Genomic DNA, 14,719 nt, shown 5'->3' with positions numbered 1-14,719 from the left:
CTGAAATATTCTGTTATGTTTTCTTCTATAAGAGTTGTAGTTTTAGCACTGACATTTATGTTTCTTACCCATTTCAAGTTAATTTTAATATGGTTTCTGTAATAACCTAAATAATAATAGGAATTATATGATAATAATAATTATTATTTACATAATGGACCTCCAATAAGTCCAGCATCAATTGTTGAAAAGAATTGTCCTTACTCAATTGATTTGCCTTTGTCTATGAAACAATGAATGGGCCATACACATATGGGATATATATCTGGACTATGCTGTTCCATTGACTTTACAGCTACCCTTTCCCCAACACAACATTATTTTGATTATTATAGCTTTAATCTAAGTACATAATTAAGCACATTAAGTATATATGTTATATAACTAATTATTTTTCAAAATTATTTTGGCCATTCTAGGTTCTTTGAATTTGCATATACATTTTGGAATAAGCTTGTCGGTAGATATAGTGAATTGCATTGATTGATTTTCAAATGTTGAAATATTGATTTCTAGGAAAAATTCCACTTGGTGACAATTTAGCATTCTTTGAGAATACTGCTAGGTTTGATTTGCTAATAACTTCTTAGGAATTTGTGTTTGTGTATTCATGGGAGATATTGGTTTGTAGTTTTCTTTCGACATAATGTCTTTGTCTGGTTTGGGTACTGGAATAATGCTGGGCTTGTAGAATGAGATAGGAAATTTGCCTTTTCCTCATATTTCTGTTTGAATTGGTCTTATCTCTTCCTTAAATATTGGTGAAAACTTTCCCAGTGAAGCCATCTAAATCTGACCCTGGGATTTTCTTTGTGAATATACATATATATGTATATTAAATGTAGGCTTTGCTTCAGGTAACGTGTTTCTTCAAAATTGATCTTTGTGATCTGTTAGTTTGGGTATTTTAAGAAATTTGACCATTTCACTTGTCCAATTTATTGGCATAAAGTTCTGCATAATATTTTTTGTTATACTTGTAATGTGTATAGGATCTGCTGTGAGGTTTCCCTCTCCTTCTCTTGTTCTTTATGTAGTAATTTTTATCTTTTCTGTTTTTTCCCATCAGTCTGGCTAAAACTTTATCAATTCTATCGATCTTTTCAAAGAATTAGTTTTTGGTTTTATTGATTTCTCTGTTCTTGATTTCCTTGATTTTGGGGGAAGATACAGTAGCATTTTCATCATTTTCCTCCAGTTCTTTCTCTAGATTGTTTTTTAGTGTTTATATAATCCTACGTACTTTAAAGTGGATTTTTGGAAGTTGATGATAAACCATAACCACAGCAGAGAAATTTTCTCAGGTGAATTGCTTCTTTGCTTATGTGTCTATTCTCATGATTAGGAAAAAAATCATAATTAAATAATTTACTGTTATGATTTATCCAGATGTTATTGTGAAAAGAGGCAGTGACTTCTCCACACTCTCAGAAGTTCCTTAAAGATTTCCTTTGCTTTAACTCTTGAATAAAATTACTTATTCTTTAAGCCACTTTTAAAGAAAAGTACCAAATTGAGATGTTTGCTGAGCCTTTTATATCTGGGAACGTCATTTTGCATCTCAACCTTTACCAATCAAAATTTTTTTCATTGTCCTTTGGATTTTGATGCTGATGAACAATTGCTTTCTGTGATCACATTGGTTTTTTACCTTTTATATGCAAGCCTTTTGTTTCTACCTGAATGATGTTCTGAAAATTGTCACCTATGCTCCAAAAAAGGGGATACTTCATATAGTCAAACATTTTTGGGAACACTGAGTTACACATTCAATGCTAAATATGTTTTGCGATTGTAGGTCTTCTAATGTGCACAGTAAACTTTCAAAATTTATGTCTCATTTCCCAAACAAACTTAACAACAGAGCCTTTTTGACTTCGTGGAAACATGAGTATGGGCTCTGTGCCACTACTAAGTTCCAGCATCTCCCTGTGATAGCACTTACCTGATAAAAGGATCTTGTAGAAAACATTCCTTCCAAACCCTAGAAGCTACGGCCCTTGACAACAGGTTAGAGTAATGTTTGGCACCATATCGCACGAGGTGTCTGAATTGCAGCTGTCAGGAACGATTTGAAATTTATGGTAAGCCATAAAGTTTACCCTTTGTTTCTGTGAGGATGTCTGTGGTTGGCCTAGGCAGGGGATGCCTTCCGTGGTAGGTTGAATCCAGAGTGCCATAAAAGACCTGAAGTTGCCTACCAGTTGCAGCACAGAACTTTTCAAATTCACAAGATGAGACATCATATTTTTTGACAGAAGCTTCCCAGTGTGATAATGTCTGACAAACTGGTTGATAATCATTTGCAAAATACTCCATCAGTATAGAAAGAACCTCAGCAAAATCATGGAACATCTGGCCTTATTGACATGTTGCTAATGAGTACATCATAGCACAGAATGCATGGTATGTCTTATTTCATGGGAAAGATTTTCTATCATTCCAGGAGTTAATTAAGCGGGTGAATTTCTTGAGGAATGGGTAAGATTCAGCTTAAGAACTACGACAGGGAGTTGATAGTCTCTATCTTCCTTTAATCTGCCTTCATATATTGTAAAACAATCCTGATGTGGTTTGTCTGTTTGCTAAAAAATATCACTGTCAATGTACCCCAACAATCCTTCAGATTCTTGAACCACAGCTCGTTTTTGAACATCTTCACATTACACCTGTCTTTTTTCAGGCAGTTTTGTAGGTAAGGAAATCCTTGGCAGTTTGTTAAACAAAATATTCAGACCCTCCAGTCATGCTCCAAGGGACAAAAAGGGACAATATAAACTGGGCTTAATATTATACCTCTCTGCATGAACCACACCACTGTAGTATGAGGGCGCCAAAGCATTAATTCAGAATCCTGAGGATTTAGTCTCATTTTTCTTTTCTTTAGGAAGATTAGCCCTGAGCTAACTGCTGCCATCCTCCTCGTTTTGCTGAGGGAGACTGGCCCTGAGCTAACATCCATGCCCATCTTCCTCTACTTTATATGTGGGACACCTACCACAGCATGGCTTGCCAAGCGGTGCCACGTCCACACCCGGGATCCAAACCGCTGAACCCCAGGCCGCCGAAGCAGAGCGTGTGCACTTAACGGCTGCACCACCGGGCTGGCCCCTTTAGTTTCATTTTTATCTCTTATATCATCTAAAAATCTTTTATAGTTCTATCAGAAAGCTTGTCAGATAGTTTCTCAAGAGACTGCATGACAGTCTCTGGATTTTTAGCTATTGCCCATTAGAGAGCCCTGTGAGAAAATGTAAAATATCCTACTAACTTTGCCATAAGATCTCTGCTGCTGAGCAACTCTTCTAAATACTTCAAATGGCCATCATTGGGATAATGAAAAATTTTATAAGCAGCTTCTTGCACAAGGCATTTGCTGTTTCTGCATGTAGGCCATCAGTTACTAGATGGCCTCCATTAAGTATAAAGTTATAGACAAATGTGTTCTGATAAAAATACTTATTGTTCTTGGAAAAACTTTCTCATAAAAATGTACTACTCAAAATCAAGATTTTAACATTAAGATCCACTGCTTTTTTTGTGCTTTTCTTTTTCTAGATGGAGTCTACTGGTTTTAAAGTCAAATGTAAACAATTCAGCCACTTACCTGGTTTCTGGATCAAAGGAATCCACAGTTTTTTAAATCAGCTCATAATTTTTGCAAACGTTGATATAATTCCACATTTGTGTTCAACTTTTCTACCATGGTGCCAATATATTTACAAAGTTCTTCTGCTTTGGGTGAGGAATTTTCACAAAATCACCACTCTGCACAAGGAATCTGAGAGCACATCCAAGAGAATCACAGTGTGGGGCCCAGGTGGTGTAGAAAACGGATGCCCTACCAGGAATTCTTTCTCTAGGCTTTTTCTTTTGCAGTTTGAAATCCTTCTTGGGCACTGAGCTCAGGAAGTCTGAAAGGATCCAGTGTTTGCCAAACAGGTACAGGCAGTGGCCCTAGGACTTGACATTAAGGCAGCGCCCACCAGGGACTAGCTGATGCTGACTCCACCAGCTAGGATCTTGGCTCCGAGGGTGTCAAGTCTTTGGGAGCTCAGCACCATGTAGGCGAGCAGAACTTTTCAGAGCTACAAGGCCCCCAGCCTCAATACCACAGCTCCAGTCTTGATTTCCTTGACTTTTCCTCTTTGTTATTTTTTGTCCTGCTTGTTTTGGATTTAATTTGCTGTTGTTTCTCTCTTCTTAAGGTACAAGTTAAAATCATTCAGTTGAGACTTTTCTTCTAATAGTTTCTAATATAAGCATCACTTCTTAAAACTTCCACCTAAGCACTTCTGTAGCTGCACTCCACAAAGTTTTACGTGATCAATTTTCATTTTTCATTTACTTCAAAATATTTTCTAGTTTCTCTAGGCTTCTCTTCTCTGATCCATTAGCTACTTTGAGGCATAGTGTTTAATTTCCAAATATGTGGACATTTTCCAAATATCTGTTATTGATTCTGTTGTGGTCAGAAAACACACCTTGTTTGATTTTAAACACTTTCAAGTTCTTGATGTTCTTGTTCTAATCCATAATATGACCTATTTTGGTGAATTTTCCAGATGCAATTTAAAAGAATATGTATTCTGGTTCTTTGAAAATGTTAAGAAATTTGTCAAACTTGTAGCAATACTGACAAAGAAATAAGGAGAGAAGACACAAATTATCGATATCAGGAATGAAACAGGATATCATCAAAGACCCTGCAAACACCTAAAAGATAATAAGACAATACTAAGAACAATCTTACACACAGAAATTTGACAACTTACATAAAATAGACCAATTCCTTAAAAAGCACAAACTGTCACAACTCACTCAATATGAAATAGATAATTTACATAGCCGTATAACTATTCAGAAAAATTTATTCATAATTTAAAAACTCAAAAAGTCATCTTCGGGCCCTGCTAGTTTCACTGGAGTCTTATTAAACCATTAAAGAAGAATTAACACCAACTCTACACAATCTCTTCCAGAAGACAGAAAAAGGAGGGAATACTTTCCAATTCATTTTACAAAGCTAATATTACATTGATTCCAAAGACAGTAAAAAAAAAAGAAAGAAAGTTAAGAAAATTATCCCTTGTGATATAGATGCAAAATCCTTGGAAAAGTATTATCAAATAGAATATGAAAATATATAAAAAGAATTGTAAGTTTTGACCAAGTGGGATTTATTTCAGCGAAGCCATGCTGTTTCAATATTTGAAAATCAGTCAGTGCAATCCACCATAGCAACAGGCTAACCAGGAAAAAAACACATGATCATAGCAATTGACGGAGAAAAAAGATTTGACAAAATTTAATACTCATGATTAAAAACTCCCAGATAGGACCAATCCAGTGGTGTAGTCATTAAGCTCACATGCTCCAATTCAGCAGCCTGGGGTTCACTGGTTTGGATCCCAGGAAAGGAACCTACACACCACTCATCAAGCCATGTTGTGGAGGTATCCCACATACAAAATAGAGGAAGATTGATACAGATGTTAGCTCAGGGCCAATCTTCCTCACTAAAAACAAACCAAAAAAACCTTCCAGATAAAAAGCAATAGAGAAGAACTTCCTCAACAAGAAAAATAGAATCTATGTAAAACCTACAGCTGACGTATTACTGAATGATGAATGTTGGAGTACTTTCCCTCTAAGATTTAGAACAAGGTAAGAATGTCTGCTCTTAGTGCTCTTATTCAATGTAACACTGGAAGATCTAGCCAGTGCAATAAGACACATAAAAGGCATACATATCAGAAAAGAAGAAACAAAATTATCCATATCAGCAGGTGACATGATTACTTACGTATGAAAGCCTAAAGAAGGCATTAAAAAATACCTTCCTTCTGTGACCAGGAAAATCACAGAATACAAGGTAAGCATACAAAAATCAGTTGCATTTCTACATTCCAGCAATAAACACACATATAACAAAATTAAAATGGGAATACCATGAAAGTTAATTGTCTGTGTCAACTTGACTGGTCTAGGGAATGACCAGATAGTTGGTAAATCAATATTTCTGAGTATGTCTAGGAAGGTGTTTCTAGAAGAGATTGTCGTTTGAATCAGCAGACTGAGTAAAGAATAGTCACCCTTACCAATGTGGGTGGGCATCATCCAACCCATTGAGGGCCTGAATAGAACAAAAAGGAAGAGGAAGGGCAGATTCTCTCTCTCTTCTTGAGTTGAAACATCCATCTTTTCCTGTCCTCAGACATCAGAGTCCCTATTTTTCCAGCCTTTGGCCTCAGAATGAATTACACCACCAGAATTCCTGGTTTTCCATCTTGCAGGGAGCAGATATCAGATGTTGGACTTCTAAGCATCCATAACTGCATGAGCCCCTTCCTGTAATAAATCTCCTCATATACATCTATACCTATATACATATACATCTCATATACATCTATACCTATACATCCTATTGGTTGTGCTTCTCTGGAGAACCAGGACAAATATAAATACCACTTAAAATCACTCAAAAAAGAAAAGAAATGGAAATATGTAGGTGCAAATCTAACAAAACGTTTATAAGATCTATATGTTGAAATCTATAAAATGTTGATGAAAGAAATCAAAGGAGACCTAAATAAATGGGGAGACATACTGTGTTCATTGTTGGGTGATTCTACATAATAAAGACGTCAATTCTTTGCATATTAATATGAAGTTTTAATGCAGCTCCTAAAAAATTCCCAGAAAGCTTTTTGGTAGAGACAGACAAGCTTATTCAAAAATTTATATGGAAAGGCAAAGGAACTAGCATAGCTAGAACAATTGGGAAAAAATAGGAAGAGGGATGGAAAAGTCCACCTGATTCAAGATTTATTATGGAGCCACAGTAATTAATATTTTGTGATACTCGTGGAAATATAGACACATAGATAAATACAGCAGAATTGAGAACCCAGAAATAGACCCACACAAATATGCTCAATTGATTTTTAACAAAAGTGCAAAACCAATTCAGTGGAGGAAAGATAGCATTTCAACAAATTGTACTGGATCAATTGCGCATCCATAGGAAAAATATTGAACCTCAATCTTATTTCGCATCTTACATAAAAATTAATTCAAAATATGTCACAGACTTAAATGTGAGACTACAAAACTTCCAGGTAAAAATAGGAGAAAATCTTTAGGATCTAGGAAGAGGCAAAGACTTCTTAGACTTGAAAGCAAAATGGGATGCATTAATGAAAAATTAATGAATTGGATATCATCAAAATTAAAAAGGTTTTCTCTGTGAAAGACCCTGGAAAGAGAATATAAAAAATCTACATATTGAGAGAATATATTTGCAAACCACAATCTACCACATATCTGACAAAGGGCTAGTATCTAGAATAAAACATTTTTTAAAAGCTCTCAACACTCAATAGTTAAAAAAACCCACTCCAATTAGAAAATGGATAAAAGCAATGAACAGACATTTCACCACAGAGGATGTACAGGTGACAAGTAAGCACATGAAAGGCCATTAGGAAACACAAATTAAAATCACAAGGAGATATCACTACATGCCCATCAGAATGGCAAAAATAAAAAAAAACAGCACTGCCGTCAAATACTGGCAAAGATATAGAGAAACTGGATCACTCATCCATTACTTGTGGGAATGTAAAATGATACAGCCACTCTGGAAAACAGTTTGGCAGTCCCTTAAACAAACGAGACCTGCTCTTACTATAAAACCCAGCAACTGTGCTCTGGGCACTTATCCCAGAATAATGAAATCTTAACGTCCACATAAAAATCTCTGCACAGTTGGTACAGCATCTTTACTTGTAATAGGCAAAAACTGGAAACAACCCAGATGTCTTTCAATGGTTTAGTGGTTAAATAAATTGTGGTACATCCATACTATGAAATTTTACTCAGCAAAAAAAAAAAACAAAAACAAAAAAAACCCAGGAAAGATGCTATTAATACTTACAGCAAACTGGATGGCTCTCCAGAGAATTATGCTGTGTGAAAAAATGCCAATCCAGAAAGTTTAAATATTGTACGGTAACATCCTTGCATGACAAAATTTTAGAAATCGAGATTAGTTGTTGCCGGGGATAAGAGAGGACAGGTAGGCTGTAACTATAAAAAGGAATGATATTAATAATGAGGTAAACTATGGTGAATGCAATGTTCTGTCTCTTGACTGTATGAATGAAACATGCTGCTGGTGATCTCTTACTCTAGGTGGAGAAGATGTTACCATTGGGTAATACTGGGGAAAGTGTTGTATCATACAACTATATGTGAATCTACAATTATCTAATAAGCTTTTTTTAAATTGAGTTCATAATAGTTTACATTATTGTGAAATTTCACTTGTACATTATTTCTTTCCTGTCACCACACAAGTGCTCCTCTTCACCCCCTGTACCCACCCCCCACCCCCCTTCCCCTGGTCACCACTGAAGTGTTTTCTCTGTCCACATGTTTTTTCATATTCCACACATAAGTGAAATCATATGGTGTTTGCCTTTCTCAGTCTGGCAGATTTTCTTTAACATAATACCCTCAAGGTCCATCCATGTTGTTGCAAATGGGATGATTTTGTCTTTTTTTATGGCTGAGTAGTATTCCATTGTATATGTATACCACCTCTTCTTTATCCAGTCATTGGTCGATGGGCACTTGGATAGTTTCCATGTATTGGCTATTGTGAATAGTGCTGCAATGAACATAGGGGTAATTATGTTACTTTGGATTGTTGATTTCAAGTTGTTTGGGTAAACACCCAGTAGTGGGATAGCTAAGTCATATGGTGTTTCTACTTTTAGTATTTAGAGGAATCTCCATAGTGTTTTCCATAATGGTTGCAGCAGTTTGCATTCTCACCAGTAGTTTATGACGGTTCACTTTTCTTCATACCCTCTCCAACATTTGTTATTTTTAGTCTTAGTGATCATAGCCATTTTAGCAGGTGTAAGGTGGTATCTTAGCGTAGTTTTGACTTCCCTGATGATTAGTGATGTTGAGCATCTTTTCATGTGTTTATTGGCCATCTGTATATCTTCTTGGGGAAAATGTCTGTTCATATCCTCTGCCCATTTTTTGATTAGGCTGTTTGTTTTCTTGTTGTTCAGTTGTGTGAGTTCCTTATATATTATGGAGATTAACCCCTTGTCAGATATACGATTTGCAAATATTTTCTCCCAATTGGTGGGATGTCTTAATCCTAGTTCCTTTTGTCTTGCAGAAGCTCTTTAGTCTGATGAAGTCCCACTTGTTTATTTTTTCTTTTGTTTTCCTTATCTGAGAAGGCATGATATTCAAAAAGATCCTTTTAAGTTCCCTGTGAAAGAGTGTACTACCCATATTATCTTCCAGGAGTTTTATTGTTCCAGGATTTATCTTCAAGTCTTTGCTTCACTTTGAGTTTTTTTGTGTATGGTGTGAGATGGTGGCCTACTTTCATTCTTTTGAATGTGGCTGTTCAGTTTTCCCAAGGCCATTTGTTCAAGAGACGATCTTTTCTCCATTGTATATTCTTGGCAGCTTTGTCAAAGATTAGCTGTCTGTAGATGTTCGGTTTTCTTTCTGGGCTTTCAGTTCTGATCCATTGATCCATGTCCCTGTTTTTGTACCAGTACCATGCTGTTTTGATTGCTATGGTTTTGTGAAATCAGGGATTGTGATGCCTCCAGCTTTGTTCTTTTTTCTCAGTATTGCTACAGCAATTCAGGTTCTTTGGTTGCCCCATATGAATTTTAGGATTCTTTGTTCTATTTTCACGAAGAATGTCATTGGGATTCTGATTGGGATTGCATTGAATCTGTCGATTGCTTTGGGTAGTACAGACATTTTAACTATGTTTATTCTTCCGATCTATGTTCATGGAATCTCTTTCCATCTCTTTTTCTTTCAGTAATGTCTTATAGTTTTCATTGTATAAGACCTTCACCTCCTTGGTTAAATTTATTCCTAGATACTTTATTCTTTTAGTTGTGATTGTAAATGGAATTATATTCTTGAGTTCTCTTTCTGTAAGTTCGTTATTAGACGAGAGAAATGCAACTGATTTTTGTAAGTTGATTTTGTGCCCTTCAGCTTTACTGTAGTTGTTAATTATTTCTAATGGTTTTCCGATGAATTCTTTAAGGTTTTCTATATATAAGATCATGTCATCTTCAAACAGCAAGAGTTTCACTCCTTCACTCCCTATTTGAATTCCTTTTATTCCTTTCTCTTGCCTAATTGCTCTGGCCAAAACCTCCAGTACTATGTTGAATAAGAGTAGTATTAGTGCACATCCTTGTCTTGTTTCTGTTGTCAGAGGGGTGGCTTTCAGTTTTTCCCCATTGAGTATGATGTTGGCTGTGAGTTTGTCGTATATGGCCTTTATTATGTTGAGAGTACTCTCCTTCTATCTCCATTTTGTTAAGAGTTTTTTTAATCATAAATGGCTGTTGGATCTTGTCAAATGTTTTCTCTGCATCTATTGAGATGATCATGCGGTTTTTACTCCTCATTTTGTTAATGTGGTGTATCACATTGTTTGATTTGCAGATATTGAACCACCCCTCTGTCCCTGGTATAAATCCCACTTGATCATGATGTATGATCTTTTTGATGTATTGCTGTATTCGGGCTGCCATTATTTTGTTGAGGATTTTTGCATCTATGCTCATCAGTGATATTAGCCTATAGTTTTCCTTTTTTGTGTTGTCCTGGTCAGGCTTTGATGTCAGAGTCTCATGGTCTCATGGAATGTGTTAGGAAGTGTTCCATCTTCCCTAATTTTTTGGAATAGCTTGAGAAGGATAGATATTAAATCCTCTCTGAAAGCTTGGTAGAATTCTCCTGGGAAGGTGTCTGGTCCTGGGCTTTTATTCTTTGGGATGCTTTTGATTATAGTTTCAATCTCTTTACTTGTGATTGGTCTATTCAGATTCTCTATATCTTCTTGATTCAGCTTTGGGAGGTTGTGAGAGTCGAAGAATTTATCCATTTCTTCTAGATTGTCCATTTTGTTGGCATATAGCTTTTCACAGTATTCTCTTACAATTCTATTTCTGTGGTATCTGTTGTTATTTCTCCTCTTTCTTTTTAATTTTATTTATCTGAGTTTTCTGTTTTTTTCTTTGTAAGTCTCACTAGAGGTTTGTCAATTTTGTGTGTCTTCTCAAAGAATCAGCTCTTTGTTTCATTGATCCTTTCTACTGCCTTTTTTTTCAATAGCATTTATTTCTGCTCTGATTTTTATTATTTCTCTCCTGTTGACTTTGGGCTTTGTTTGTTCTTTTTCTAATTCAGCTAGTTGTAGTTTGAGGTTGTTTATTTGAGATTTTTCTTGTTTGTTAAGGTGAGCCCGATGAATTTCCCTCTTAATGTGGCTTTTGCTGCATCCCATGTGAATTAGTATGGTATGTTCTCATTTTCATTTGTCTCCAGATTTTTTTGATTTCTCCTTTAATTTCTTCAATGATCCATTGATTGTTCAATAGCATGTTGTTTAGTCTCCACATCTTTGTCGTTTTCTCAGCTTGCTTCTTCAAATTAATTTCTAGCTTCATAGCATTGTAATCAGAACATATGCTTATTATTATTTCAATCTTCTTAAATTTATTGAGGCTTGCCTTGTTTCCCAACATATGGCCCATCCTTGAGAATGTTCTCTGTGAACTTGAGGAGAATGCGTATTTTGCTGTTTTTGGATAGAGTGTTCTATATATGTCTGTTAAGTCCGACTGGTCTAGCTTTTCATTTAATTCCACTGTTTTCTTGTTGATTTTCTGTCTGGATGATCTATCCATTGATGTGAGTGGGGTGTTGAGATCCCCTACTATTATTGTGTTATTATTAATGTGTTATTTTAGGTTTGTTAATAGTTGCTTTATGTATCTTGGTGCTCCTGTGTTGGGTGCATATTTATAAGTGTTACGTCTTCTTGGTGGAGTGTTCCTTTGATCATTATATACTGCCCCTCTTTGCCTGTCTTTATCTGTCTTATGTTGAAGTCTACTTTGTCTGGGATAAGTATTGTGACACCTGCTTTCTTTTGTTATCCATTAGCTTGGCGTATCATCTTCTATCCCTCCACTCTGAGGCTGTGTTTGTCTTTGGAGCTGAGATGTGTTTCCTGGGGGCAGCATATTGCTGGTTCTTTTTCTTTAATCCATCTGGCTACTCTATATCCTTTTATTGGCGAATTCAAACCATTTACATTGAGGGTTATTATCGATATATGAGGGCTTAATGCTGCCATTTTATCATTCATTTTCTGGTTGTCCTGCATTTCCTTTGTTTCTTGTTCTGTGTATTTTGGTCTACCAATTGAGTTATGTAGTTTTTAATGTTGTGTTTCTTTGTTTTCTCCTTATTTAATATTTGTGTCTCTGTTCTGCTTTTTTGTTTGGTGGTTACCATGAGTTTTGTATTCAAAACCCTGTAGATAAGATAGTCCATTTTCTGATGGCCTCTTATTTCCTTAGACGAAACTGATTCAGTCCCTTTTCTCTTTCCCTGCTAAGTTGTTTTTCTCACATCTTATTGCATCTTGTGTTGTGAGTTTGTGGTTAAAATGACAAGATTGTCTTTGTTTTGGGTGTTTTCCTTCCTTTTATCTTTAATGCTATACTTGAGTATTTGCTAACCTGTTCTGATGTATAGCTACAATTTTTTGATTTTGTCTTCATGTTCATCTTTTTATTCTGTGCTTTGCAACCCCTTTCTCTTTTTTTTTTTTTTTTTCAGGTATAAGGGTCTCCTTTTGGATTTCTTATGGGAGGGTGTCATGTTTATGAACTCCCTTAGCTTTTGTTTATCTGGGAAAGTTTTTATTTCTCCATCATATCTGAAGGATATTTTCACTGGATAGAGTATTCTTTGCTGGAAGATTTTTGTCCTTCAAAGATTTGAATACATCATTCCAGTCTCTCCTAGCCTGTAAAATTTATGTGGAGAAACCCACTAAAAGCCTGATAGGGGTTCCTTTGTAGTTATTTTCTTCTGTCTTGCTGCCCTTAGTACTTTTTCTTTGTCATTCACTTTTGCCAGTTTCACTACCACATGGCTTGCAATAGGTCTTTTTACATTGACATATTTAGGAGATCTGATGTCTTCTTTCATATGGATTTCCATCTCTTTACCTAGGTTTGGGAAGTTCTCTGCTATTATTTCTTTGGAAAAGCTTTCTGCTCCATTCTCCTTCTCTTCTCCCTCTGGAATACTTGTAACTCCTACATTGCATTTCCTAATTGACTTGGATGTTTCTTAAGACTTTCTTCATTTCTTTTCAGTCTTAATTTGCTCCTCCTTTATCTGGAGCATTTCAACATGTCTGTCCTCAATTATGCTGGTTCATTCCTCTAAGATGTCTGATTGAGTGTTCAGGGAATCCATATTTTGTTTTACTTATTCCATTGTCTTTCACAGCTAGTATTTCTGATTGATACTTCTTTATAATTTCAATATCTTTTGTGAAGTAGCTCCTCAACTGGCTGAATTGTTTCTCTACATTCTCTTTTAACTCATTGAGTTTTTGATGATAGCTATTTTGAACTCTCTGTCATTTAGCTTACGTATTTCTGTGTCCTCAGGCCTGATTTCTGGGTACTTGTCATTTTCTCTCTGGTCTGGAGATTTAATATAATTTTTGATACTGCTAGAGGGTATGGCTCTGTTTTTGTGTATTGTGGTATTATTTGGTCACAGTTACCACCTATCACCACTGGATGGGGATAAAGGTCCTCTACATTCTGCCAAGATCCTAGCCACTAGAGACAGCACTGGGCTAGTGTCGGGGAGGGGTGCTTTTTTCTGTGTGCCCCGGGGGTTTCTCGCTCCACTGTCACTATCCGTTCTCCTGGGATGTTGGCTTGATGAGGTCCCCCCCCACGATAGCTTTCATCCTAGTAGAGGCCTTCCCTCTAGACTGCGAGGGCTTGTGGGGATTTTTGACATTCTGATGAACAAACATCCCCTCCCCCTTTCCTTCTCTCTTGGAGGCCACCTGGGGTCCCATATCACAGTCTTTTGGGGGAGAGAGTCAAGTCTTTCATCTTACCCCATTCCACCTCCTCCAGCCTCTCTTCCCTCCATCATATGGTTGTGTGGGTCTCTTAGATGTCTTTTGTGTCATGTTTGGATGTCCTCTGTTGGAGTATGAATGCATTGTATGGTGGAGGGGAGAGATTACTGGGAAAACTCACTCTGCCATGATGCTAATGTCACTCTCCTGTAACCTGGCTTTCTCCGCCTGACACCAGGAGGTCATGCTTATGAGGACAGATGTGGGATGGCACCTGGAGGTGGTCCCAGTGGTGCTCACCCATGGCCATAAACTTTTTTTTAAAGTTTAATTTAAAAAATTATTAATGTTCTGGAAAAAGGTCTTCCCAAACTGATAATGTCAGTATACATTAAAACAAATTTTATGGGACAATTTGACGTTGTATAGCAAGATTATTTTTAGAGTCTTCTTACCCTTTTACTCAGTCATCTGTTTCTAGGAATTTGACATAGATATAACCACATTATGATGCTTAAAGTTTTCATTATTTAAAAAAACAGTTAATGAGGTTTTTGTGCATAAATTCATCAGTAACTTATAGCAACAACAAAAAGAAAACTACTTATAAGTCCAAATGGAGAGAGCTAGCAAAATAAATTATGTTGCTCACACTGAATACATACATCTATATATTTGCATAGTGTAAAAAACACTTAAGTGGGTAAATATTATATATGCTATAAAATTTTAATTTTTTATTAA

General features: G+C 36.1%; 1 pseudogene; it reads right to left on the bottom strand.

The window, feature by feature from the left end:
• Positions 1 to 1,823: 1,823 nt before the first annotated feature.
• LOC100629229 (mitochondrial intermediate peptidase pseudogene) lies at positions 1,824 to 14,221 on the bottom strand (annotated as a pseudogene).
• Positions 14,222 to 14,719: the final 498 nt, after the last annotated feature.

The sequence above is a fragment of the Equus caballus genome, chromosome 1 (genome assembly GCF_041296265.1).
Source record: "Equus caballus isolate H_3958 breed thoroughbred chromosome 1, TB-T2T, whole genome shotgun sequence".
NCBI classification, from domain to species: Eukaryota; Metazoa; Chordata; class Mammalia; order Perissodactyla; family Equidae; genus Equus; species Equus caballus.
The sequence above is the reverse complement of the archived record's forward strand: the minus strand, read 5'-3'. Positions and strand labels throughout refer to the sequence as shown.